The sequence below is a fragment of the Macrobrachium rosenbergii genome, chromosome 29, assembly GCF_040412425.1.
Source record: "Macrobrachium rosenbergii isolate ZJJX-2024 chromosome 29, ASM4041242v1, whole genome shotgun sequence".
Lineage (NCBI taxonomy): Eukaryota > Metazoa > Arthropoda > Malacostraca > Decapoda > Palaemonidae > Macrobrachium > Macrobrachium rosenbergii.
The window spans coordinates 3,792,225-3,805,592 of record NC_089769.1 but is presented as its reverse complement, the minus strand read 5'-3'; the positions used below and the strand labels follow the sequence as shown (position 1 = coordinate 3,805,592).

Sequence of the window (13,368 nt, the reverse complement as noted above, 5' to 3'; positions counted from 1 at the left end):
TGATTAGAGGCCAAGTCTAGCCCTCTATGCCTAAAAACAGATCCCAACATCAACCTGTTGTCTCTAATAGTCGATGAAGAGCCCCTTGGTGGTTCTTAGAGCAGATGAGGCATTGTTGCTGCTACACCACCTGCGGAAGACAGCCCACTTGGCCTAGTAGACTGACATTCCTACATCTTGCAATCGCTTCAGCAGCTTGCTTTGAAAATCCCTTCGCTCTGAAAGTCTCTGGACAGTCTGAAGCCTGTCAGAGCTAGAGCGGATAGGTCTTGATGGAATTTCCAGAGATCCAAAGATGGGGCTATTTGAGATGATGTGGGCTTTAAGGCAGTAATCATGGAAAGTCCACGAGAAGTCTTAGAAGGTCCAGGAACCATTCCTAGAGAGGCCAAAAAGGAGCTATCAGGGTCATCAGATATGTTGCAATGAGATAGAAACTTGTTGAGAACCACACTCCCCCTCACCATGCTGAATGGGGAAGGTGTAAAACCAGTTTAGAAGAGGATCCAGAACCAGCAAACAAAACAGAGGAAGATGGTAATCTCTCGATGTGGTGAACAGGTCCACTGTCAGCCTGTCCCACAACCTCCAAACACTGTCACAAACACTCATGTGGGCGACCAGAAGATGAGCGTTTCCTAAAGGAGCACTTAGGGGCCAAAGACTGACGTTCTGCATGGGAACGCAACTGGGCGAATGACGAACCGGGCTGCGCCAAGTACTGCAACCTGGTTGCGAGCTGAGTGAAGGATCTCTAGCATGCTTCTAGAAATGAGAAAGGCCTCTCTACCTTGACGTCCCTTCAAGGGACGAGATTTCCTGAAAACGCCAAAAACGTCTCTTATCCAGACTGGAGAGATCAGAGTCAGACAATAACTGGTGAGCACTAACAGTGATGCCTTTCCAAAGGCTGTTAGAACCACGAACCTCTGAACTGAATGAGGGACGACTGCTTGTGGGCAGACCCTGCTGACCTCCTTTCAGGGGAGTGTGACAGTGACCTTCATCTGGGAGAATCAGCGGGATGGACAGCCACCACTGGCACTGGCACTGGCACTTGCTTAATACTATGCACTTCATCCATAAGGACATTAAGCAATTCACCTTATTTAGACACAGAATTGACCACATCATCAAATTTGTGGTCAAACTTACACTTGAGGCCAGGGACGGCATCGGGTTCGGAAGCATGGGAACTAGGAACAGTTGTTGATGGTAAAATATTAAGACAACTATGGATGGGGGATAATGCATGGGCAGGAGAAGGAATATTACAGCCCATAACTTGAATATTAGCGATAGGTCCTAAGCTCTGAGCCCTACCTTCAGCTCTAGCAGCTGCCTTCCTCTTCCTATCCCTATCCAATTTATCCATACAAGACCTCAAAGCTTTCCATTTCTTCTCGTACCATCCACCACATTCAGCACAAGCAAGATCTTTCGAAACACTTGTCCTCTACACTTTGCACAGATCGTATGACCATCGCAGGTAGCTTTCACCATCCGGGTCTTGCAACCCTCCCTACAATATCTAACACTTGATGAGCTAGAATCAGATATAATGAATCACAAACTGCAGTAATCCCAACTGAGCTGAGGTGAAAGGCTACCAAAACAATCAGTACATCATCAAAACCTTGGAAAATGCAATGAATAAACTTCAAACCAAACCACCCATACATTCGATGTTGTGTCGAACGCCGGCAGAAAAGAAGTGATTTTCTCTGTTTTATTGTACCTATTGTTCCCCAGTGGAGGGCGGGGTAGTTACCTACACTAAAAAACAAATGAATCGCTGCTGCGAACTTCAAAATTTTAGCTGCTGCGGAAGTAGAAAAGTATAGCTGTGTAATTACTTGGTAAGTCACTTACACGAAAATCCTCTTTTTCCAGCTGGAAGGTGGACCTTCACATAAAGTATGAGTTAATAAACCTGTGAGGGACTTAGGGGGAAGCATCACTTAAACCTTGAAGATGGTAAAATGCTCAGAACTAACTCAATTCTAAGCCTACGGCTTTTAATGCCACACTGTCTAATGGGCTGGGGATTCTGCCTAAAATATGTACAATTATCAATATCAATCATTCTGGTCTCAAGGCTTAGCCAAACTGCTCATTTGGAAATCTGAAACATCAGTTTGATCTGACTCATCTGTTAGTTAGGGTGAGCAATCAAATGCAAGCAACCTGAAATATTCACTTCACCTGACTTGACAGTTGGCCTGGCTGGGCACTCAAAAACTAAAGAGTCAAAAACAAAAATTACGTTTTTCTTCTTTGACAAATCTAAACTCATCTGAAGATATTAGTGTGCTGATGAAATCTCTGTACATGAAATTTGTTTCAAAGAACCACTTTATCCATCCTGTTGCAGTACTACCTTTACTTGTGAAAGAAAGGAGTTATCTGCAATTAATATGTAAATAATAATCCTGGTCAATGAACTTCCTGACACTTCACTCCTAGTTAAAGAGAAAAGGAGCAACTATCTAGTTACGGATCCCTGGGTGTCCAGCAACCAACTACCTCCCTCTGTTTATAGCTCACTGAAACCCTCAGACTTTTTGGAATGGCGTCAATGATTGTCTAAATCATTCAATCATTCTGCTGCGTAAAGTATTCTTTCATTTATTCTCCTCTTCCTTACTTCATTCACGCAATAAAAGATTATGGTGAAACTTCTAGTCTCCTAAGTAGACCATCTTTGTCAGTACCTGTAGGAGGGTTTTCCACACCACAGGATAGTCATACATGAAGGTGGATTACTGCAACTCTGCTTCGTAAGGTCAGATAGCTCTAGACTTTTTTCCTAGTGTTTTGTATGTATGTGTGTGTGGTTTTGAATCTCTGGTGTATCAAGTTTTAGGGTTTTTTACCTGAAGAGTGTTCTTTTTTAATGCATCATTTGGTTTTCTGCTAACTTGAAGTTTTGTATATTTTTGCACATTATTAGGATTAATGTGGCACATTTTTTTGAGGAGCAAGTCTTCTATAATTTTCTCCTTTCCACTTCTCTTCATTTGTGCTTCAGTGGTAAGAACCATTTTTTAGCAGTGTTTTCCCTTGCGCAGAACCATTTTGCCATTCAATTTACAATTCATATATATTTTTTACCTTTTATAACAAGGTCTTTTATATATGGGGTAGATCAGGCATGTACAGTGAACCCCCTGTATTTGGGGGGGATGTGTCCCGCACCCCCCTCCCCCGAGAATAGCTAAAATCTGCATGAACACTTAAAACCCTCTAAAAACACTTAGAACTGCCCATTTTGATAGTTTAACCACAAGAAAAACCCTGTAAAAATGCTTATACCTGAGGATTTTAATAGTTTTATCACAAAAAGTGCATTTACTCATGAAAATTATATGAAAATACAGTAATTAGTGAATATTACTCGGTGAAAAATACCACGAATGGGCGAATTTTCCTCGAATAATGGGTAGATATGTTCCACAGAGAAACCCGCGAATGTGTGAGTCCGCGAATGTGTGAGTCCGCGAATCGTGTGAACGCGAATACGGGGGGGTTTACTGTACTCAAGAGTGGAACAGTCTCTGAAGCATGGAGCTTAACCCTTCTATGATTAAAAGTATGATACTCAATCCAGAACACATTTGCTTTGCCTCCTGATTTACATTTAAATGATACTGTTTAAAATGTCAATTAATCTTTCAAGACTTTTGGCGGCCTTTTGATAAGAAACTGACTTTTGAGAAGCATACATGTAATACCGTTCCTCTGTTTCTCAAAAAGTTGGTATCTTGCAGAGAGATTTTTGAATGTTTTGTGATCGAGCTATTGTACCTAAGGGTTTCAAATCTTTCCTTCTTCCTAGTTTGGAAGAGTGGTCTTTAGGTGCTGACAGAGTTATGTCATCAGTCAAATTTATTTTGCCAACTCTCAACGTTGACCTCTGACATAGATGTGATTAGAGTTTGTCATGTTCGTTGCACAAAATGTACCACAATGACAAACAGCCTCTGCACTCCTCTTCACCAGACTAAGCTATTTTTGCTCACAGCACTAAGCAGGCTGCTGCTGGAGCAAAAAGTGAGACATTTTCTAGTAATAGGTTTAATACTACTAAGAATGCTTTGAGTTCAAGTTTAATATTACTCAGTTTGCTGTGAGTTTCATCTTGGGTACAACTAAAAGGTGGAATAGTTTTCCTAGTGCTGTTATGGAATCTTTTGGCCTCCAAATGTTTAATTAAGCAAAAGACACATTCAATTTTGTTTACTACTGACATCTACTGAATTCAGGTTTATTGGTCTTATTTTCTACTCCCTCTTATTTATTTATCCCCTTTTCCAATAACTTTCTCTCCAGAGGTTGATTTCCCCCTTGGAGCCTCCTTGGTTTTAAAGTCTACTGACTCTATCCATCAGGGTTTTAAGATGAAGTTTTAAAAAAAGGCAAAGAATATTCTCATAGCCAAATTACTGTATCATCTGAATCCAACCCTATCTATCTGAAAAGACTAAGGAAATTTTAATGATGAACTGAAAAGTATCTTGAGGCCAAGAATACAAACTTGTGCTTAACAGTGTACAGAACAGTAAAGGCAAGTTTGATGTATGTAAGCATATGTGGCATTGAACCCTTGCTAAAATTAAGAAACAACTGTAAACACCTAAAGGTAACAAAATGAAGAAATGAGAGGTACAAGAAAGTGCAATAAACACACGTCTGCATCATATGATAGCTAAGCAGCAAATGCGATTCGTGAGTTTCACAGCAGAGCAACCATTCTTGGCCAAAATACAGTACGCTGCTAAAACTTCAAATCTTTTCCATTCCCTAAATGAATCACCTCTCGGGTATTACGAGTAATCGTACTTATCAGGCACTACATAAGAAAATGAGATTTTTAAAACCAAAACCTGTTTTTCAATAAAACCCTAGTCAGTTTGCATGAGGTCAATCCTGCAGTCTGCAGCAGCTTCCCGAGACTAATAAAAGTAGGAAGACTCCTTAGTTGGCCAGGTGTTGCTCTGGGCAGTGCTTCTGGTGGCAACAGTGGTAGTTGAGTTCTTCCATGTGTTGTCCAGCCTTGCTAAACCTAGTGTAGGGTCACGAGTAGGGTACTTTTTACTAAATACCTGGATGGGTTTATATTAATATACAGACTTAGTTTTTGTAGGTAGAAAGGTCTTCCTGTTTAAACCAAGGATATGAGGTCGGCAAGACCTTCTCAGTCAACATAGACAAAAAATCAGATTTTAGTACTAATAAGGGGCTGAGAGTCTGACTGGAACCATGTACAGGCAGTCCTCGGTTATCGGCGGGGGTTCCGTTCTGGGGGTGTGATGGTAACCGAAAATTGCCACTAACCGAAAATCGGCGATTTCCAGTGCCTTTTCAGCGATTTGGGGCTTATTGGCGCCGAAAAGCTCCAATTTTCAGTTATCGGCACCTCTGTTACGTATGTATTGACGCCAATACCCAATTATCGGCACCGATAAACAGAAATCGGCAATTTTTGGCAACGAAAATTGCCAATTTTCGTCGCTAGACAAGCGCCGTAAAACCAGATCGCCATTAACCCAAGCCCACCATTAACCGGGGACTGCCAGTAGTGGGATTGCAAAATATCTCTAATAAAAAGTAAAACATGTTACATTCTACACAGCATGTTAAGGATTTCAGACAAAGACCGCTATGATCTAGAGGTACACATAGTATGGATCAAATGAAGAAGGCAAGGTTGACATAGCCCACAACCAACAAAATCAGAAGACCAAAAACTTGGAAATGTTTGACAATCACTGCAATAAAATCATGTGATGTTAGTTTAGTGGTCAAAAAATGGTGTGCATACACAAACTTTGTGGCCCCTAAAGCAACTACGATGCTTAAATTCAGAAGAGTTCATATGGGAGTCTGTACCCTCTAGAAGAAAACACAGCTTAACACTGACTATATAACTCCATAAGACAAGGGCTTGAAAAGTTTCAGATTCTTGAAAAAATGAAAGTCCAATTGGAACGCCAAATGCTGAGGTAGGAAAGAGTCAAAAACCAGTGATAGATATGGTGATAAGGGCTCAGTGGTTCTTTTTGGATCCCTCTACAAAATTCTGGAACACCCACCACAACTCCCTATTTACATCAAAACACTGTTTCCATTCTAAAAACTTATAACCTGGCAGATCTATGCCCTTGAGCAACAGTCAAAGGCCACCTTTAAACATCAGCAAATTGCAAAAAACCTTTGGTTCTGTGGAAACAATAACTGCCTCAGGATTTCACCACTGCTGATATGTGATCCCACAATCTTCAGTGAACTGAACATGGAGGTTCTTATTCCCACCCTTGCCATTAGGGTGACCTTAGACTGGAAGTGATTTTGGCACATCCATGAACTGAGGACATAGGTTTGGCTCCCTCATCTGCCAAAACCAACAGGAACTACCAAATCCAGGCTTTAAATATTGAATTTAATCTTAAGACTAATTTGAGTCTGAGAAAAAGAAGGTACATCCAACCTGGGCCTTATAACATAGTTAGGTATGGCGTGTTCCAGCTCACTGAGGGAGTGAGCCACCTAAACATATGTCACCTTTGGCCATCTCTGAAACTACTGAATGACACACACACACACACACACACTTGGGAATACTGTACACATTTTCATCTATCACAGTCCCTACTATTATGACAGACAGCCAAATTGATGAGGTGACAAAAAATAAAATTCCATCCGATTGGTACAGGATTCATCCTTCACCTACACCAATAACTCGACTCCATGAAATTCAACTACTGGATGCATCGCCATCTCTCTGAGGCATCTACAGTCAAAAAATCAGGGGACATGAAGAGGGTGCATCAATGGTAGAATTCAGAGGATACTATCAATCACGGCTTGTAAGGATCTTCCCAAACAAGGTTACAAGAAGATCTGACACCACAGACAAAGACAATTCATCACTTGGCTACAAATAAAATGATAGCCACCTTAATGATTGTGTGGGACAAGCTCTTACCATAGTTGCAATGGCCTGAAAAGATAAACCATAACTAGGGAAGAGCTGTGAGGACATGACCTAATTGTACAAGAGGCCAAATTTGTCTACATATAAACAAGGCAGACTTGGTTTTGTGGAATACTGAAAACCATGGTTTGCCTAGTCTGACCAGCCAAAGTTGGCACAAGGACTTAAATGAAGCCCCAACTGAGAACATTTTCAAGGTATTGTGGAGATTATTCAAGTTCCTCAGCAATCTGACCCCTTCCAGAGAGAATTCACAGCAAAATGATTAAGGAAAGATGAATACTCAAGGTAGCGTCCCTTCAGTAAGGGTTCTCATATTGAATGAATCTTGTCATCTCTCAAACATCAAGAGTGAAATGTAAGAGCAAAAGCTGGAAACCTAAGCCCTCATTGTATCCTAACCAGATGAAAGTAAACCAGCTGACTACATGTAAGTGATGAAAGGTGGAAGAGGCCTTTTAAATAAAGCTACACATCAGGATATTTCTCATACCAGAAATCCCCCAAGATCATGCAAAAGCTTACTTTCTGGCCATCATCTACTTAACTCTTAACCTAATTAACAAATGCCCGAACTCCTCCAACTTGCAGCCATGACACACATACCCACATATCTCCATCTACAAAAGGAACTGAAAGATCAACAGATCAGGTTCCCTTATGAGAACAAAATGATCTTCCATAGATTCTTCAACCACTCCATAAAGAGACTGAGCATTTGAAGGTGCACATTAAAGATGATGTGACCTGTTTAGGGAGGTTGGTGAATTATGGGGCAGACCAGACTGAAAGGGCAAACACAGAACTCTATACAGTTTTACAGCGATTATTTCTCCAAGGAAAAAATGGCAAGTAAGGACGATTCCCTTCCAAAACCCAGCCAGAAGTCATCAGGGATTACAGTCGACCCCAATATTCGCGGGGGATGCGTACCACAATGCCCACTTAAAAACCCCTCTAAAATTGCTTATACCTGAGTATTTTAATAGTTTCACCATAAAAAATGCATTTAGTCACAAAAATGATATGAAAATACAGTAATCAGTGAATACTTCTCTATGAAAAATACCCCAAACAGGCAAATTTCCTGCAACTAATGTGTATATTTCATTCCACAGAATAGGGGAAGCCGCAAACCTGAAATCGCGAATAGGCAGAGGTCCACTGTATTGCTGCTAAATAACTAGATTCTTCTTTAGCACGTCATCATATAAGTAAGTCCTCTTGAAGTCAAGGCAATAAAGTCTTGATATGGAACAAAACCCTTCAGGGCAAGGCTTTCCAGCCAAAAAGGGTGTCTGGCAGCCTTAAAGTAAAAAGCCAGTGAAAGAATATACACAACATTCCAGCAATTTGGGAAAATTTTGCACAAACTACTGAAAAATGATAAACACTGAAATGCCAATATAAATATGGATGAAGCAAAAAAAACAAGAAAATCTAAGAGAGCAAAATCAACAATTTTCAGGAACAAAGGTAGAAAGCTGCTGCTTGTTAGACAGATATACTGGAACAGCTAACCTTGTTACCACCAGAGGCACTGCCCAAAGGGAAGCCTGGCCAAACGAATGTTCTTCTTTCTTTTGCGTGTGGGGAGCCGCTGTCAACTGCAGGATTGGGCATATGTAAACTGACAGGGTTGGTTTAACAAACAAGAGGCTTGACACTTTACAAGGACACCCAATAGAATTAAGAACTACAATATTCTTTTACTGATGCATAAAGTCAGGAAATTTCACTGTTGATAAGCAATCAAAAACTTCAAAAAGATAATTGCAGTTACCATAACAAGCACCAAACACATACACAACACAGCTGCACAAAATTACAATCTTCACGGGAGGCAAAAATCACTTAAAAGCTAGCAATGACTGGACATATATGTGCATAAAATGCAGCACTGAACACAAAAGCTTATCTACATTGTCTAAAAATCAACAAATTTGCTAATTATTCAAGCTCAACAAAGGTGAAGAGATACATTACATTTAATTCCTCGTGTACAGCCATCATGTGAAGAGTACCGAGGGCTTCACAACGCTGTCACAGAGTTCACTACAGGAGTAATCTTGAAAGATCAATCATTTTCACAGCCAGTAACTCCTGTTCAGAAGTACAAACACACAAACGTTACTGATCGTGTGTGAAGACTCAGCAATGTACGAAAGGCAGCCAAGTTTGAATGAAATCACGCTCCGATGTTTTCTGAAAAATTGCGAGGAATACTTTAGTTAGAAGAACTTTTGAATCAATGTTCAATGACCTTAAAATATTACTGTATTATAAATATAATCAACAGAGATTAATTTCCAACTACAACAATGATTGTAGGGGGGTGCTATCTACCTAGGTTTATGAAAATTTTACTTTGGAATAATAAATGGTAGACAAATTGTGCACATTTAAAGGAATTAATGATGAAAAATGCTGATTGCAATATAAATCCCATACTGAACTACACTTTAGTTGCTTAAAACTTAAGACATTGCATGGTACACAAAATACAGTCAGTATTGAAGAACAATAATTATGTAGGTACCTGAGTGTATAACTTCCCAGAGGTCATATGCACATTCTAAGACCTTAAGTGCACAGGAGAACCTCTCAATAACTGAACACAACAGCTAACAGAACAATAATCCATGAACTTGCAAAGAGGCAACTCCAAAGTACAATTATGGTTGATGCTTTATGAAATATTTCAAGGTTTTATCAGAATCTCATACCTGCCTCTACGTACTTTAGAAATAAATCACTAGACTGTTACACCAGGTCCTGATTAGATCCTAAAAGTATGATGAATGATGATCAACACAGAGAAACAAAAGGAAGTACAACAGATGGATTGCCTGATGCTCAAACTATGACAAGTTAAGGACATTACATTTCTGGTGCATAAACAAACTACAAAAATCATGAAGATCTCACATCAGTTACAGATGGCACACATGATTTCCAATATCGGCCATTTCTCATGCGCAGTCGCCTAATTTCACAAACTGCTCTACTGATGCGAGGGTCCCTAGAAGACTCATCCACTGTAAGGCTGAGCAGGAAGGAAGTGCAAGGTACTGACAGACAGTCTGAGGGCAGCTGTCGATTTTTCTGGGCAACAGAAAAGCCCGAAAAGTCTGAGAGTTCAGTATCATCCCCAAACAGGGAATCTCCTGAGACGGTGCCGTGAGGGATTTCTTCTCGTTTATGAGAATGCCTAACTCCTGCATCTGGCGAAGACCTCTTCTAAAGTCCTCCGCGCACTTCTCCAATTAAGAGTGGAGAAGCCAGTCGTCCAGGTACAAGGTGATGTTGATTCCCACCAGGTGAAGCCAATTTCCCAGAGGGGCAAGGACTTGTGTGAATACTAGTGGTGCCGTCAATAAGCCGAAGCACAGAGCCCGAAACTGTAGCACTCTGCCCTGAAATAAGATGCGAAGATATTCCTGTGAGTCCGGATGAATAGGGACGTGAAAATACACATCTTGCATATCCAGGGTGACCATCCAGTCCCCCTGCTCCATTGAAGACATGACTGAGCGTACTGTCTCCATGTGGAACTTTGTCTTCAGAACAAAAGTATCAGAGCACTGACGTCCAAAAGGGGTCTCCAGTCCTCTGAGGCCTTCGGAACAACCAATGACAGTTGTAAAAACCTTGTGAGTGGCAATCATACTTCTTCAACCACTCCCTTGATGATCAGGAACTCGACTTCCTGAGCAAGAGCCAAAAATCTTGTGGAACCTTCTGATTTCGCTGTCAAGGCCATCCGCGATGTTACTAAGGGAGGAGCTTTCTTGAAAGGAATGGCATAGCCCTCCTGGAGTACCTGGACTACCCAAGGCACTGCTCCTCTGCGTGCCCATTCCTTCCAAAAATAGTAGAAGTCTGGGTCCTGCTTGGGCACGGAGGACTAAATTCCTATTTCTTGATGGATTGTCGGAGGTCGCAGGTTAGTTCTTAGGTCTAAGTGTTTTAGGTTTTCCCCCATGAAAAGGCTGGGGCTATAAGGAGAAGACAATCTCAATGTGGAAGGAGCCAGATCTCTCAGGCGTCTGGTGGACTGAGCCAACAGATCAGTTGTAAACTTCTTCTGCAAGTCTGAAAGTATCTCCTTAATTGTTACTTGAGGAAAAAGATGAGCCTTACCTAAAGGAGCGAAAAGTAAAGCTGACTTCTGTGGAGGCGAGACTCCTTTCGAGGTGAACGAACACCAAAGTTCTTACTTTTTAAGTACGCCCATAGACAAGAGGGGAGCGAGTTCTGTAGAGCCGTCTCTTGTCGCCCTATCAGCGCACGAAAATACCCCTAGCCAATCAGAAGAAAAGTCCTTAGCGAGATCTGGGCAGTCCTCGATCTTTCTAGCAAGAGCCCCGACAGCCCAATCGAGAAAACTAAATATTTCGGGAATTGACAAAGTTTTCTTCAAAAGCCCACAAGTTCCGACAACTAATGTAGGTTAACCTGAATGCTTGTTTAGACTAGTCAGTACTATCAGTTTGCTACGATGTATTCTGTGAATCAAAAATTACGTCTGGAGCCGCCGAATCAAAGAATCAGGCTTGCGCAAACTGATGAGTTTTTAAGTCTGCATTAAAATAAATAATTTTTGTAGCGGAAAATTAAATTCTTCTGTTCTTGATATCTGAAGACATACTGTACTTACAATCCCTTTCCGTCAGAAATAGTTGGCAAACTCATTACATCAATACCACCTACGTCTACCAAAAATGCCGACCATGAAGGAAAGCAGATTATTGGTGTCTTAGGTCTTAGTGACAGGTTAGGTTTGGGGGGGAGGGGGGGTGGGCTGAAAATTGCATTTGGGAACACTGAGAAAACGGAGATACGTTATACGATTCCATGACTTATCAGGTAGGATATAGCATCCTAAGTTAGGTTAGGTTTGGATACATCCTGCATTTTTTACTCGTTTTCATCCCAGGTACCCCAATCACCTCCCCTAAAATAAAAAACCTGGTTTCCCACGGTGGTTTCCAATAGCATTAGAGAAACATTTGCAAGATATGGTTTTAAAAAGCAATTCCAACAGAAATGAACAGTAGATTCATCAAAATTACATCGTTAACTATCAGGACACTGTAATTCATATTTTATCCTAAAAAACTATATATAATTTACTCTTATACTTGTGATCCGGGCCAAATTTAAAGTGTTTTATAAGCTCTCAATACAAAATCACCTCAGAAACTGTACAAGGCCTAGAGGATATATGAAATATTATCTATGCCTAGGCCTATACCTGAAAAAATCTTATTAACCTAATGAGGTGTGTGTGTGTGCGTGCGCATGTGCGTTCATGTGCATGTATGCATGAAATGCCCCTGACAACCGCAATCCCATCGGAGACCAGCTGAAAGAACTGCTTATGGGAAAACATCATCCTTCGCTAGGCCTAACCTAACCTCGAGTCGGAAAGGGTTCAGGAACTGCCTAAAAATTTCTTAAGTGGGTGGATCAGACACGCCCAGGGCACTGCATCCCAACATCCTTCGTAGGGGTACGGAACAGCAAAGCCTATGCCTACAGCTAAACAAAATCCTCCGCAGGATATCGCATTAGGCTACCCACCCAAAAATAGACCTACGCTGCAGAGGCCGCTACGAAGCCTAACCTGACGAAGGTTACAAAAGCAACAATTAGAAGCAAATTAACAATATTACAGGCTTATGTGGGCTCAGACAACCCCTCGGCTTCACCCACGGGTGGCTCCCTCGGAGCATGTGACAGGACACGGGTCCTCCGGCCGCCCCAAATCCCCCGCGACCTCTGACCCCGAAACGGACAAAAAAAAGAGAGCCTCCAAAGACGACCCCAGGGGTGTCAAAAGAACACGGGCAAACCATCCTGGGACTCACCCCTCAAACGAGGTCCTTCAGGACTCGCTCCGAGAGTCCTTACGTCCAGGGCGCGTGAAATCCCGAGGCGCCCGAACCGCCGCTTCTTCAGGAGGGCCTACGAGTGCTCGGAGGGCGCTTCCCTCGGCTAAAAACCCACCTTCGGGTCGTATTTCGTCATGGAAGCGTCGACACCACCTCGCTCGAAACCAAAATAATAATAATCATCCAGACACAACTGACGGCAGCGCCATGGCCGCCTGTCTCGCTAACTAACTTCAAAACACGGGCCCGGAAAGCAGGTTTATTTTATCGCCCCCTTTTTTTTTCCACGGCCGCGGGTTCGTTGTGGGTTCTTGGGTTCTTAATTTGTTTTCAAGACGTTAGTTTTAATGGTTGTGAAGTCCAGAAAGGTTATAGTTACGATTTTGCTTGTTATTCAGCTCGTTTCATGCTTATTAAAGTGGTTTTTTTTATCTCGTCTAGCGCCTTTTTCCACAATCACAGCCCAGTTGT

General features: G+C 41.7%; 1 protein-coding gene across 4 annotated transcripts in view; it reads right to left on the bottom strand.

Moving 5' to 3' along the window:
* The window catches only part of Pi3K21B (phosphatidylinositol 3-kinase regulatory subunit alpha), a 450,906-nt gene extending 437,756 nt beyond the window's left edge, over positions 1-13,150 (bottom strand). Inside the window, exons 1-2 of one of the 4 annotated variants that reach the window (XM_067130825.1) lie at positions 12,874-13,150; positions 8,987-9,205 (exon numbers count right to left, since the gene is read on the bottom strand). The gene's annotated coding sequence lies outside the window, so the exon portion shown is untranslated. The remainder of the gene's footprint in view (positions 1-8,986; positions 9,206-12,873) is intronic. The other 3 variants (XM_067130827.1, XM_067130828.1, XM_067130826.1) reach the window with 3 other exon arrangements.
* Positions 13,151-13,368: the final 218 nt, after the last annotated feature.